Raw genomic sequence first — 10,933 nt, forward strand, 5'->3', positions numbered from 1 at the left:
AGACCCAAAAGTCTAGATCTAAAGTTCTTAAGTTAGATCCTAAGTTATAACACTTGAATCTTTACTTTAATGAAACCATAAGTTATGAAACTTAGATTTTCATCTTGTAAAGTGTATATAAGCTTACAAGCTTTTGTTTACAACATAATAAGTAGACCATAAGCTATAGAAACTTAGATCTTTCATAAGTATGTGAAGTTATAACTAGAAAGTTATACTTCAATGTTCTTGAACTTACAAGTTAACTTTAGTTCAAGAAAACTGAGATCAAGATTAACTAGTAACACTTGACCAACAACAACATGAATCACGAATTTGAAAGTGCAAGAAAATGAAGAAATAAACTAAGTTTACAAGTAATAAGTTCTTGGTTGTTCATACTTTTAAAGATTCAAGCCAAGGCTTTGATCTTTAAGAAAGTAAACCTTAAGTTTACAACATGAACTCAAGTATGATTATAAACTCATGAACTTTAAATCTTTTAAAACATTAAGTGTAGAACCATAACTAGAAAGTTTAGGTTCTTGTATGTTCTTGTATGAACAAGATGATATGAAGAACAAACTAGAAAGTTTGATTCTTAACAACAACAAACAACTACAAGTAACTAAACAACAAACAAGAACAAGTAATGATGATGATGATGATGTATGTTTATGTTCGGTTTTTGAAGAAAAGAAAGAAGAGAAATAAAGCTTGTAACTTACAAAGTTAGAGAGAAAATGAGAGAAAACAAAATGCAAGTAATTTGTGTGTGTGAAGAATGAAGTGAAATGAGAGTATACTAGTAGGTAAGTAACAAAAAAGAGATTTGGAACCTCCCTTTTACCCACCCATAGCCGACGGCTCCAAGGGTGCCAAAAGAGGGAAGAGTCCACTAGTTACTTGCATGTATTTAGCTCAAAATGGTAATAAGGTTAAATGGTGTGGGAAAGTGTTGTAAGTATTCTTGTAACTAGTCTTTCATTCACCAACTAAACTAGTTTAAGTCTCAATGTAATACTTACATGAAAGATGGGCTAAATAGTCCATTAAGTGTGTAGGGTGGGCTTCCAAGTCCATTAATCATGAGTCCATTAATAAAAGACCAAGTAATCAACAATTTAAATAAAAGTCCAAGTAATTAACTAGTAACCTTAGTTAATTAAAATGATTAATAATAATTAAATCATGAATGTAAATAATATTCGAAAATATTATTCGTGATACGTACGTGTGTCACAAAGACAAGTCGGGACATGCAAAGTCGAATACGGTAACAAGTAAATGTAATAAAATACATTTATTAAAACGCAAGCATTAATAATAAATATTATTAATAAAAGATGGAAAAACCAGAGTCGTTACAAGTTTATCTTACTAGTTAATTGATATTAATAAAAGCAATCCTAATCCTAGGGAATTGAGTCTAAGTGAATACCCTTGTGTCTATTGAATTCGTATTTATTGAGGTCGCGTAATTTAGTTTTATTAGTTTAAATACGAAACTCCCCCTTTAAAGTTTTACTTTAGAATAATTAATAGTTTTTAATTCTGAAATAACCTTTCTCTGTGGAACGAATCTGTACTTACTAAATATTTTATTACATTGATCGGGATTAGTTGCATGATTCGTGTGTTAAAACCATTTAGTTAGTAATATAAATTTAAGTGTGGTTTTACACCATCAAATAATAATAATATAATAATTATAATTATATTATAGTTATAATTATAATAATAATAATAAAGTTTGCTTTAAAATCGAGTATTTATTTTTTAATAATAATTATTAGTAATAACAAATGTCTCTTAAAATTTTTTCAAAAATTAAAATATAATTATTATATGAAGGTTGTACAATATGCTTCAAAGTTTGTATATATGGTCATGAAAGTATTTTATTATAAGATTGTACATAATGCTTCAAATATTGTACATATAGTTATGGAGTTGTTTTACCATAAGATTGTATATGATGCTTCGAATATTGTAGATATAGTCATGGGGGTGTTTTATAATAAGGTTGTACATAATGCATCATATATTATAAAATTAACATGTTAATATTTTTTTATTAAATACAATTAATTATATTAATGACATTATTATGAGGACTTAGATTTGAGAGGAGGTGGTGTAAAAGTATCTAACATTTTAAAACAGTTGACATGAAAGAGATTTTCAAAAACATAAACTTGATTTGCATATCAATATATCATCGTTATCCAAAACTTAACTAGCAAACAAAATCCAAATTTTAACATCAGCCCTCATTTGCATATCATCGTTATCTCAGTTGTTGTTAACAAACAAGACAATAAGAATTGGATATTTAGAACTCAAACATTTTAAACGTTTGACATGTAGAGATTTTCAAAAACATAACCTTGATTTGCAAATCAATATACCATCGTTATCCAAAACTTAACTAGCAAACAGAATTCAATATTTAACATCAGCCCTTATTTGCATATCATCGTTATCTTATTCTTATTTGTTTTGTTAAAATAAACAAAAAACAAAAATAATTAAGATTTAGATCTAGATCTAGCTAGAGAAGAAATCGATACAGAGAAGGTAGCGAGTTATCTTGATTCAACACCGAGATGCAGAGAAGGTAGAGATGAGATGATTGAAAGTGACTGTGAGGCTGTATATATAGATAAAATAATTAAAACTATTATTATTTTCATTTTTACTACTTAGACGGAAATATTGTCGGTTTTTTTACAAAAAGTCAAAATCACATGCCACATCACTTAAAACAATCAGCACGCTCCTGAACCATAGCATGCCACCGTCGAGCACGCCTTAAAAAATATCGGCCAGTATGTTGTGATACTGGCGTGTTGGTTTGGAAATCCGGGGTGCATTCTAAAGAGGTTTATATATTAATTTTGAACTTTTAAGCTTAATTCAACAAGGTAAACATGTTGCAGTTTCATCTAATGGCTGCCTTCAACGAGGTAAACACGGTTGTATTTTTATCTAATGGTGACCATTTAGATACATAACGGCTGAAGAAAGTGGAGACGGTGAAAACGCTAGTTAGCAAACTAATTTTCTTCATACTGTAAATTAGTTACCAGATAACATGGCTTTGTAAATGTTGTGTGTATTCCTGTATCTCATTATTTATTGGACAACTTGTATATGAACACGTCAACTGTTTTCCTTGCACCAACCCGAAATCCCGAATGATTATTACGAGTCTAAACCACTTTTAAACACCCCATCACCGAGAGTTAACGCATCCATTTATTGCTTTAATGTTGCGTCAATCCCAATTACTGAGCTCCCTATGCCGCTCATAATTTCTGGTAAAGAGGGTGACGATTTTGACAGCTCAACCAAAGTAACCCGGTTGGAATCAGAAAAACCGTTGCAAAAAAATATACCAGGTTCTGTTGCTTGATAACGAGCAAGTTAAGAGCATTGCAGATTATAACTTTGGGTGAACTCTGTCAACCCATTACCCATTTTGACTAATTTCCATATTTCCGTATTACCTTTGTTGAATTATCACCTTTAAATTATTCAAATGCTTGGTTTAGAATTTAGATCCTTAGTATTATTTTACCAACCTGTAAAAGTATTCCAGCAGCCACACCACAAATTTGCGTATAAAAATGAACTCGGGCCTTAGTTTAAGTTGTGTTCATTAATAAAAATGGGCTATACCAATTAAATTCAATTTTGGGTTCTAATAATTAACTCATACGTATTCTGTTTGGCAGGGCAGTTGGATTGTAATAACAGAACATGTGTTTAACGACTTGAAGCCTCAAAATTTGAACTCCATGACCTGGTCCTATTACACTTGAACCCCTCCTCAATAACTGGACTTTAAAGAGTTTTAACCCTTCAAGTTTTTAAATGCTATTGAAAGAGTTGTCTTCTTCAATTAAATCACACTAAATTTGTAAACCACAAGCAGAAACAGAGAGTCCGACAAATTAAAAATACTATAAAACCTGATCTTCTTCTCCACAGATAACAAGCATGTCGATTTTAAAGTAAAGAACAAGGTACCGAAAACTTTGACCAAAAGATAAGTTTAGACCAACCTGAACAGGAGGAAGATAGTAGTTAGCATCAAATATATCCCGGAAAATGAAGAGAGTAACAGAATTAGTGGGGCATATCGTTTGGTTGGCGTCGCGTTTAATCACAAGCGCACAACGCAACTTCGTTTTATACTTTTCTTCATGTTTATTTTATCGTAAGAGTGAAGGATACCGCTTGCATATACAATGGCAGACACCCACAAACCAAATAAAAATTTGGATGCAAGGTATTGATACCTATTTCCTTATGAGGTAAGACTTAGTGTATCAGCACAATACTAGAAGTATCTAGCTAAAAGTGGGGGAATGTTGCCGATTGATGTTTACCCTAGGGAAATAATCCCTGCAGACCGGATCACAGATATAGAACTCTGTGGGGTGGCTTAATCAATCTTTGTCCGCTGAGCGTTGAGCTACTAGCCGGATGACTTCTAGTGAGAGAAAATATTGTGTGAAAGAAAAAAGTGAAATCTCTGGTCACAAATTATCAGAGTGTCTGAATGTGTAAAATGACGACCCAATGGGTCTATTTATAGTGATAGATCCACCGGAGCACTCGGGGACACGTGTCAGATGATGCTTCGTTCTGTTATTCGTGATCCGATATTTACGCTGGATGTGACGCTCTCCGGTCAGGGCTTAAGCGCTAGGCGGCCTTCAGGGCTTACGCATGACGGAAGCAGCCTGCACAGCGGAGAACGCTGGACGGACAGTTTCACAAAACTGTTATTCCCAGTGTTCCTAATGCTAATTTCATACGAATATCATGTCTTTATGCGTGTATACGATAGGATACACCATTAAGTCCCCCCAGTTTAATGACTTAAACTTTAGCAAAAAGTTAAAGTTATTAAACTTAAATTTTGAATTTTTGAAATAGGTCGATTCTTGAGTTTCCCGGGAGCAATAGGCGCATTTATCGAATCAATTCTGACCATACACGTGTGTGGTTGAAAATAAAACCCCCAAAATTACCACCAGTCACAGCTGTCATGTCTTTCTTCCTTTTAAACTGCCAAACAACCCTAATCGAATTTTCACTTTTACAGATTTTTCTTACCAATCTTCATCTTTTTCTGTTAATATCTTCCTCACTTCCCGTTTCATTAAAACCTCAATGGCGACAACAAAAGACGTTACAACTACTCGTAGTTTAGTAAATGAGAAATACTTGACACTGCTATTGCAACGTTTTTCAAGATTAGCTGGTGCTGAAACAATAATTCCCTCAATTAATGCTAGAGCCTGTTCGCCACCTCCTGGCAAAGTTGCTGTCTATGGCTATTCGTTTTTCAATTATTGTTTTCGATTGCCATTTACATCATTTTTCTTAGAAGTTTGTCAGTTTTACGGAGTTGCCGTTGGTCAATTCGAACCAGCATCTATTCGAAAAATTATCATATTTGAGATGTACTGTCATGCGAGTAAAATAGTGCCATCTATTCGAATATTTTGCTCTTTGGTGCGTATATCATCTTACGAAAAAGGCTGGTTCACATTCAGCAAAGTCGATGGATTTTTGAGACCTGCACTTGATCATCCCTATCATGATTGGCATGCTTCTTTTATCTTCATAAATGAAGATGTAATTGCTGACAAGTACTCATCTGCGCGATTTTGGCGTAAACACGTTCAGCCCGTATCGATTACATTTTCGAGATTAAATAGCAAAGAGAACGCTTTGCTTAAAAAACTGAAAGCTGAACAAATCAACGATGTCAGATATGGAGAACATATGCTATCATTGACATCCGTAAGTGAAGATTGGGATATCACGCAAGGCTATGCTTGTGTTCTTTTTGGGAGAAAGAGTAAGAGTTTTTTGCCATGTATGCTAATAACATGCTTCTTTCTGTTTATCCAACTAACCACTTTAACTATTTAAATTTTGCAGAAATTAGTCCGCTTACCGCCATGCGCTCTTCGTCCTATTCGCAACTTAAATTTACTACGCAGAAAATTATTGACGATACTCCCATTCCTGAAAAAATTATTGCTGACACTCCCATTTCTAAAAAAAAAGCTGCAAGGGAGGAGGAAGAAGAAGAAGAAGAAGAAATGGACATAGGTATGAACCGAATTGCTTCTAGAGAACATCGTGGCTCGGGTAATGATAATGATAACATTGAAGTATATGAAATATTAAACCAAAACCTTAATTTGTTTTCTTTTAAACCCAGTACAGGTGGATTTTATAATCCAAACCCTGCTTTATACGTTATGCCACCTTTGAAGTCTTGTGAGTCTTATTGGAACTCTTTTATAAGTAACAATTTCCCTTTATCTCCAACAGCTACTGTACCACACCAAGATAACATACTAGCAACTCTTCCGCCTAACGACAAGAGAAGAAGAACTGGTCCAAATGTTCCGTCATCCGTTCAACAAGAAGCTGGCACTAGTTCTTCTCAAAAACAAATTATTCTTCCCAATCTTGACACAGATGTTCTTTCTTCCTTTCTAAAAGGACCACCACACTCTTATGAGGGTTTCATGAGTTACTTGAATGCCATGGTATGTCCATCATTATCCCAGTTTTTTAGTAACTTATCTGGTGCAGATGCTAAGAAGGTTAAAGCGCAAAGTATTATCCTCAACATTGCTTCTGGGCTAAATGACCTTCAACGCCTATCCGAATTTGAGAACAATGAAATTACCACAAGTGAGAAACTTTCCGCTGAAAAGGAGAAAATAACTCAGCTGGAACATATGGCTACATCCTTAAAGAAGGATTATGATACGATGAAGAGGAATTTTTTGCACTGCAGCGCCCAAAGGGGAGAATTTAATAAACAAGTGAAGGAACTATCATTTAGAGAAAAACAACACTTGAGCAGGATCGAAGAACTAGTAAAGGAGAATAATGTTCTGAAAGAACAGCTTAAAGCTAAAGAAGAGAATGAAAAACGTGTGATTGCTGAGATTCCTGCTCTTGTGAACCGTATTTTTAACTGTCAGGCGTTATCTCACAGGATTCGTGAGTTTGCCCGCCTTGCTAAATCTGCTGAACGGTTGAGTTTTTTCAATTTTATGAAGAGAAAGCTACCAGAACTTCCAAATCCGCTGCTTGAAGTAATTACATCAAAGATCAATGAAAATGCTGTCATAGAAGCTAACGCAGCCGGTGCTTTAATAGAAAATATGAAATTTTCTGATCTTGAAAGTGTAAAAATCCAGATTTAACCATTGACGATGTATTAAATTATACCCCTCAAAATGAATGAAATATTATGCTTTCATTTATATATGCTTTGTATAACTTTTAATATTGTATTTGTTGTAATTGTTATGAAGATGCCTTAGTTTATTAACATTTTCTGAGTTAACAATGTACAAGATATTGATATTTTACTTTGCAATCATCATGCCTTCAAATACTGAAATTATATTTTCCGTCATACGCTTTCCGTCATGATTTTATGAGGAAAAGTTGTGTATTATTTTTGCCTTCAAATAGTTTGCTGGACTCCATAGTCCGTTATCCGTTTTGCTTTGCATTTTTGTGTATAAGTTTTGTGTCATGACATTTGTAGATTCGCTTTAACGCTTCGATACTTTAGTGAGTTCTACATGTCTCACTATCGATAAAATCATTTTGAGTATGATTGCACTTCTACCACCGAAAGGTAATCTTTCTTCTGCGGGTATGCGGGTAGGGATGACATACAGCTATGTGACACCCGGGCTAAAAAATCCTTGGCCGGTAAAATTTATGAAAAATATTGCCATAAGAATAATTGCTGTTATTCATATTCAAAAAGAAATTTTTACATTCATGACTATATCTCATGCATTTGATAGGTGATCAATCTGTCCATACATATAATACTACGCATAAAATTTCTTTAAATTCATTGCATTCCAAGCTCTTTCATATTGTTCGCCGGATGGCGCATCAAGCATGTATGACCCATTCTGATTTACTTTTGTGACCTTATAAGGTCCTTCCCATTTTGGTGCCAATTTTCCAAATTTAATTTGCCTGCTTGCTTCATTATCTCGTAACACCAAATCACCAACTTTAAATTGTGTATGCTTCACTTTTTTGTTGTAATACTTTGCCATCTTATTCTTGTGATCTGCTTGCCGGATGGCGGCCATTAATCTTCTTTCCTCCAACAAATTAAGATTTTCCCTCAATGCTTCAGAATTGGCTTCAATATCAAACGCCATAATGCGTTGCGTTGGAACACATATCTCAGCTGGTATCACTGCTTCTGTACCATACACTAAACTGAAGGGTGTTTCTCCCGTGCTCCGCTTTGGAGTTGTCCGGTGTGCCCATAGTACATTTAGTAATTCGTCTACCCAACCGGTTTGACTTAATCCCAAACGTGCCTTAATGCCAGCAACAATTTCTTTGTTAGTAACCTCTACTTGCCCATTCGCTTGAGGATGAGCAACAAATGTAAAGTTTTGCTTTATTCCTAGCTCCTCACACCAACTTCGAAATGGATTCTCTGCAAATTGCTTGCCATTATCACTGACTATTTCATTTGGAACCCCATAACGGCATACGATATCATGCCAGACAAACTTTTTGACATTTTCTCCTGTAATCTTTGCTAAAGCCTTTGCTTCAACCCATTTTGTGAAAAAATCAATTGCTACCAGTAAGAACTTAGCATTACCAGTACTTCTATTGAATGGTCCCACAATATCAATTGCCCATTTGCAGAACGGCCAAGCGGATGACACTGGTATCAAGTCATACTTTGAAAGACGATGAACGGTCCCATGCCTCTGAAAATTCTCACATGTTTTTATTATCTCTGCAACATCTCGATAGAGGGAAGGCCAAAAATATCCTTGTCGCATAATCCGTGATGCCACGGTACGGAAGCCGGAGTGTTGAGAACAAACTCCTTCATGCATTTTCTTGACTACTTTTAATGCTTCATCATTGGTTAGACACCTTAACAACGGACCATTGTAAGACTTTCGATAAAGAGTACCATTAACTACTTCATACATTGGCGCCGTTATTTTTATCCTTCTGGCTTCCGTCTTGTCAATGGGTAGCCCTCCGTCATGTAAATACCTCAAATATGGAGTCATTCAAGTTTCCTTAGCATTTTCAACTATTGCCATAATTGGTTTTTCATGTATTGACTTTTCCTTAAGTTCCTCAACTAACACTCGCTTGTGCAAATGATCAAAGGTTAAAGTAGCTAACTTGCTTAAGACGTCAGCCTTCTTATTCTTATTTCGAGGGATTTGCACGACCTCTAGGTTACCAAATTTCTTTGAAATTGCTTCTACCAACTTTACATATTGCCTCATTGATGTATCTCTTGCATCAAACGTTCCATTAACTTGCTGAGCCACAATTTGAGAATCAACATATGCCCTTAGGTTTGTTATGCCTATTTCTACTGCTATGCGCAAGCCGGAGAGTAATGCCTCATATTCTGCTTCATTGTTGGACGCATAAAAACAAAATTTCAATGCATAAGTATACTCTTCTCCATCTGGATTTGCTAGAACCAGTCCTGCACCTGTTTCTTCTTCACTTGAGGCTCCATTGGTCTGCAATTCCCAAACATGTTATGGTGCTATTTTATTGTCATATTCCACTTTTTCATTTGTTTCCAGGAGAAAATCTGCCAATATTTGTCCTTTAACCGCATTTCTGGGAGCAAAATTAATTTCATACTCACCCAACTCGATGGCCCATTTCGCTAGACGGCCAGATGACTCTGAACGCCGGAGTATTTGCTTCAGCGGTTGATCTGTTAACACCAAGATAGGATGACCTTGAAAATACCTTCGTAAACGTCGTGCATTATGCACAAGGGCATAAACCATGCGATGAATTGGTGGATAATTCGTTTCACTGAGTTGTAATACTTTGCTAACAAAATATATAGGCATTTGTACGCCATTCCGCTCTGCAATTAAGACAGAACTAATTGCTTCTTTTGAGACAGCTAAATACAAAGTCAAAGTTTCCCCTTCTATTGGTGCTGTTAACGTAGGTAATGTTTTCAACAATTGCTTGACTTCTTGGAATGCCCCTTCGGCTTCCGCCGTCCACACAAAATCTTTTTTATTTAGACAACTTTTTAACACCTTCATGAATGGAAGCGACTTTTCAGCTGCTTTGGATAAAAATCTTGTTAATGCTGCTAAACATCCATTTAACCTTTGAACGTCTTTTTGCTGGCCGGCAATGCCATTTCTTCAATTGCTTGAATTTTCTTAGGATTAGCTTTGATACCTCGTTCTGTAACAATATGACCTAAAAATTTTCCTTCTTCTACGCCAAACGTACACTTCTAAAGGGGTTTACAAGTTGTAATCATAATTATTTTTGTTAATTTTTCAATATATATATATATATATATATATATATATATATATATATATATATATATATATATATATATATATATATATATATATATAGTGTGTGTAAGCTATACGGACTTATTGAACCGAGTTTCCATTTTCCAAGTAAGTTATGGGAAAAATACTGACCGCCACGAATGAAAAAGGACATAAATCGGCCAACACAAACCGAAATTAACATACACGTGTCCCCAATTGAAATCCTCACCTAACAACTCGGCCAACACAAACCAAGACTACTAATGACATCCAACACCATAGACTCTCACCCAAACATCAAATCCAAGAAACCTCTAAGCTAAACACCCCTCTACAAATCACACCTACCTCAATTTCGCTAACCATCCATAAAACTGCCCGATGATATAAGATCAAAATTTTGATGCCATTGGCGATTCTAGGATCAAAATTCCATGGGGTCCTATACGATTTGAGTGATTTTTGTATCAATCTAGCACCACTCCCGACATTGGTGTCCTAAAATACCGGCTACACCTGCAACGCATAACAGATGACACCTAATTAGAGTGCTT

Source organism: Rutidosis leptorrhynchoides, chromosome 5 (assembly GCF_046630445.1).
Source record: "Rutidosis leptorrhynchoides isolate AG116_Rl617_1_P2 chromosome 5, CSIRO_AGI_Rlap_v1, whole genome shotgun sequence".
NCBI classification, from domain to species: Eukaryota; Viridiplantae; Streptophyta; class Magnoliopsida; order Asterales; family Asteraceae; genus Rutidosis; species Rutidosis leptorrhynchoides.